The following is a 5,605-nucleotide window of genomic DNA, read 5'->3' as shown; positions in this document are numbered from 1 at the left end:
CAGTAGTACAAACGTAAATAAACTGTGTAAACTTTAAACAAACAAACAAACAACTGAACCTATCGACCACGCACGGTCGAAAACTGTCGTCTTCCCCTGTCGCACCTGAGTGCCATCACACTGACAGGTAATGAGTGTTTCCATGACAACCACCCACCATTCTGACTGACTGATTCCCATGACGTCATCGTAAAGAAGGACATCATTAATTAGTTTAAATAGTAAACAAAACAAAATAAACAAAGAGCACTTTGGCTCTAACAATTGTATTTGTTTGTTGAAATGAAAAGCATAGTTACTTTTTCAAGGCCTGCAAACAATGACAAAAATGGTATCGGCTAGCGGGTTGTTGGGACAGTGTAGACTAGAGTGTATATCACTTTGGTTCTCAAACGTTTTCATGTCAAGGACCCCCGCGTTCATGTGTGTTTGGCTGCCGACTATAGCCATGCAGCAGAACCCCATCTGAAAAGGTTTTGTGCCAGAGACCCCCACGCAAGATTTGTGTTAAGAACATAAAATAAATCACATTTTATTATGATATACATTTTTGATATAGCAGACCTACAAGTTCATCACAACATATCACTGTTGTGACTTGTGAGCTTATAGATATAGCAGACCTACAAGCTCGTAGCGCTATGTGCTTGTAGATCTGCTATTTTTCAATAGCTAAAGCATAACATAATGCCAAACACCAAAAGGGGTTACCGCACACGTTTAATGCTATATTACACATTTTGCTGCCTGAGACCCCCTGGAACCTCGTCAAGGACCCCTGGGGGGGGGGGGGGGGCATTTTGAGAACCACAGCTGTACATTATACATGTCTTTCTTTCTTTCTTTCTTTCTCTCTCTGCAGGTGGGACACCTCGCTTGCATGGAGTGCTCTGAATGGGATGGCCAGTGTGTGGAAGTCCACTCCCCCCCCCCCCCCCCCCCCCCCCACACACACACACACACACACACACACACACCCACCCACACACACACAAACACACCATACGAAGCTCAGCTTCCTCTCGGTCCTGTGGAGTCCGTTCTCCTGTACAGCTGTGAATGCTGGACCCTAAAGCCTGACCTACAGAAGTCCACTGTGCTACACCAGAATGCTACAGGGTGTGCGTGCGGTGCGCTCTACTAAACATCAACCAAGATGAACATACATGACGTGTTACCAACCAAAAAGCATCCATCTGTAGGGGATGGATGGGGGGGGCCACCAAGGGCAGGCTGAAGGGCCTCACACACCGTCTGCGAACGCCACGCGTCAAAACAGCCGCCTCCGTTATTTTCAATGAAGCTATCGCACACCGGCGGCGTCTGACGCGCGTTCACGCCTCGCCTGACGCTCCGATACGCCACCGTTCTATTTTCCAGTCGTTGCCGCGCAGCGACGCCTGTGCCGCGTCGCTGCGCACCCGGTGTGTGTTGGGCTTGAGTGAGAAGATGGCAGCCGCCTGGGAGAATGAGGCTGGTCGGTCACTGCCATTGACACCGGGAGCTCCCAACAACCAGGTCAGGAAAGCAGTGGAGAGCTGGCCAGATGTATGGAGGATGACGATGATGACTGGAGACGCCACTGGACTGCGAGGATGAACTAGAGAGAGGAAAAGGCTCTATCTCTATCCATGGTGGGTTCCAAACTTTGACCGTGGGCGTGGTCGACAACTCAAGGTACGAACCTTTTTTTTCCCCCCCTCTCTCTCTCTCTCTCTCTCTCTCTCTCTTTGCTGCTGCTTGTGTTTTAAGCTGTGTATACACTTCAAGCTGTTGTACTTTTGCTGTCATTTTGGGACCCCGATTTGGTGGCAATGAATGAAACATGTTCTAGTGACTGTTTCTGGCTCTGGGATTGAAGACTGGTGTTGATTCTGCAGTCTCTGTTGTGGCCTGTGGGTGGTGTTGAAGCTACTGATTGTGAAATGGTGGCTTTATTGGTTCATGACTGGCTTGGTATAGGCCCTTTCTTTCTGGAAACTTGTTTTTTGATTGCCTTGCGTAACTCATGCTTGTGTTGTATGCTGTGTATACATAGAGGGTATGCGCATGCTTAAAGTGAATGGCACATTGAGTGGCAAAGCAACAGGCAAAGTGAGTTTAACATTGTTTAATGTTGTTTAATGCAATCCAATATGACTTTTCTGTGTAGATGTATGGGCTGTCAAGGCCAGAAAGTCGTTTTTTGCCACTCTGTAGGCAATAACTGCATAACTTCCTGGTTTGATGATGATGTCATGTGCATACCCTAGTTGTCATTGTGTTGTATGTTGTGAACTACCGGTAATGTGATTCAAGCTGTTATTGCTTCATTCATAGTGTGTTTTTACTAATGTGATGCATGGCTGCATGCAAGCTTGTTGCTTTTTCTGGCTCTGGAATTGTGTGAGTTGTGTTGTTTCTGCAGTTTGAAGGTATAGTGAGTTGTCACTGGGAACAGTATTTATGTGGCTCATGGTTACTTCAATAAGCTTATATGTGAGGTTGGGCTCATGATTGACAGCCTTCAAATCCAATTTATGTTCATTTTAGGGATGTTCATCTGTCGGTATCGGCTGATGTTGGCCTCAAAATGCGGTTTCAAACTGATATAAAAAATCAGTTTCAGCCAATATGAGGTGCTTATGCTGGGTATATCGGCCAACACTTCAATATGGCGGTAATGGCGCATCCTGTTGGATATGTTTACTGTAGTAAATATTGGTTATCGATCATAACAACAATGTTGACATTTGTTATCGTCCAGAAATGTCACATTTGCCCATCCCTATATATAGTTAATTTAATTACCCACGTGGAACTACAGTGTTTATTTACTCAAGTATGTATCGATATCGGTCATTATATAGCAATAATAACAGAAGAGATAGTTGTCGTTATTTTAACATTATTGTATTGGTCTTATTTTTTTTAAATTAAGTTATGGAAGAAAATACTTTATTGATGAGTTTGTTTGGTTTTTATATCCAATGGATATCGTTACAGTATATTCAAAGGTGCTATAGGGCATAACAAAAAGAAAAGAAGAATCGCTACGTGGGTCCTTTATATGTAGAGAAAACTTTAGACAGGTGCTCTTTGGAGAGGGTTTCATATAGCAAAGAACAAGAGTTCTTAAAAAGTTCTATACCTTGAGTCAATGTCACTGTGGAACGAGGTAATAGGTGGCAAACTTAAAAGAGGGTCCAAGGCAGCTCTGTCCAGTTGAATTAGAAAAAAATATTAAAAACAAGGGTTAAACACGACCAACACGTGCTATAGGGCATAGCAGTGGTGGCCATTTTCTGGTTCCATCCATCCAGAGTCCAGACTCCATTCTTTTTCTGGTTCCATCCATCCAGACCCCATTCATTTTTCACATATAGAGATTTCCAAACATATATCAATCATTCTAATCAAGGGTGTGTTTTAGCCGGCGGCAGCGGCGCCGAATTGTAGCATGGACTGGACTAATCTCTTCTTGGCTTGAGGTGGCTTCATCATAGTAGTCAAATGGAAGTAAAGCCTGTACTGTACTGTATGCAACATTTATACTCTCTACTTGGCAGCAGAACAAAAGCCACCTTATTAGCATTTGAATGAATACCTGTTCGCCCAACACCTCTTGGCCCAAGCGCCCCCCACCCCCCGTAAAGGTGTGTGACTACGTGACAACATGACCAGGGGGAGGGGATATTCAGTCTTCATTTCAGTGGGTGCATATTGGCTTATTATTTTGCCAGTGGGTGTCTAACTAAGCTATTGAGCACTCCCGGAGATGACGCTGTTGGTGCATGTCAAGATGCCATTTTCAATATGCACAATCTTCCATGCATGACCCCACCCCCAGTGTTTGATTGGTTCTGGCAGCTCCTCAACACTTTCAATGACGCATGTCATGCACCAGACGCCCACGCAGCATTTCAGAGGGTGACCATGTATGCCAACATTTTAGATGAGATTTGTACAAATATAATGAAAAAAAGAAAAGAACATCACAATGCAAACCCATCAAACTACCGTGTGATGGGTTTAATTTATTTTCCCCGTCTGTTCACAAAAAACTTAAGATCCACCCCTTTCCCCTCAACCGTGTGCACAGGGGCAGTAGGCTGATTCTGTTCGAATAATGTGCAAATATGTATGAACAGCAAGGACTGTATAGTGTCCGTTGTATTCAGTGCATGTACTCTGTGAAATGTGTCATATAATCCCATATGGGATGGGCCAAAGTGGCATGACACGAAAATTAAAATGTAATTAATGCATTCATTCATTCATTCGATAGATACCCCCTGCACTGTTAGCCCTCCAACTTCCCATTAAGGGTGAGCGGTGCCCCCCAGGTCACATTGACAGAGGAAGAATGAAGTAAAAAGCTCATCACATAACATTGAAAAAATAAATAAAATAAATAAATAAAAATAAAATATATATATAATATATATATATATATATATACACACATACACGGGAGTGTAGCTGGTGAGGTTGACTAGACGCAGTGTGTCAGGGACGAAGATCACCTGCACCTTCCCACTCTGGTTCTGTCCGTCTCTCTCTCTCTCTCTCGACGATAAGCAAACAGCATTAACATGACCTTTACCTTCTCCTTCCTGGCTCGTTAACAAGAAACCTGTTCTCCCGTCCCACCCTGTCTTCACTATACTTCACTACCAATTATTCTTATCTTCTGTTTATTTTCCTATCTGAGGTCCTCATTTGACCCCTGACCTGATGAAGTCGCTCCATGGAAACTAGAAATTCTATTGCTACTTTAGTGTGAGCGGACAAATGCTGGTGGAGGGAACATATGGTTCTGTGCATATACGCAACGATAGGCCTACTTAACTATTATTACAAAATACTACAACTACTATACAGTACTGTACAGTGTACTGTTAAAATAAATTACATTTGGTTGCAGAACTGTAGGATTACATTTAAACACTGAACATACAGTACAGCATAACATATATCTTTCAAATCTGAGTTAATATGTATACATACTTATATCTATAAGAGATCATTTTACAAGAAAATGTGTTGTTGCATCTCTATTCTCCTATAGGAAGGCAATGGCAGGCTTATGAAAATTAATTATTTTCAACATTGCCTTCAGCATAGATGTCTAGCTAATGGATTGTTCTGCTTGTATATAAAGGAGAGACAATCAATCAGTAGATGGATATTCCTGCAATGACATCAGTTTTTAACTGTGGTACTGTAGCAGGTAACTCAGTGCAAATTCTACCTCATTAGATCACAACTTTGATATAAAATGGCAATTACCGTAGGAGCATTGTGTTTTCAAACTCCATTAAATGAACCAATTCAAGTGCTCAAATAATGAACAAATAAACAGTGTTGTTACATTTTTAATGCAGTTCCTTTAACGATCGTGCTGCCTAATTACCTGGCATTTCATTTTAAGCAGCCCTAGGTAAACCCACATGACATTTCCCAGCCTATTGCATTTGCATACTTGCAAATGAAGCATACTGCACAGTAAGCTACTGGAAGTAAATTAAAGGCATTTATATTAGTATTTATTTATTTTATTTTAGTGGTAAAGCTAAGGTCATCTTCTGGCTAATTATGAAGAAAGCAATGTTAACATTTGCCT

Source organism: Protomyctophum bolini, assembly GCF_963924005.1.
Source record: "Protomyctophum bolini genome assembly, chromosome: 3".
NCBI lineage: Eukaryota > Metazoa > Chordata > Actinopteri > Myctophiformes > Myctophidae > Protomyctophum > Protomyctophum bolini.
The sequence above is the reverse complement of the archived record's forward strand: the minus strand, read 5'-3'. Positions refer to the sequence as shown.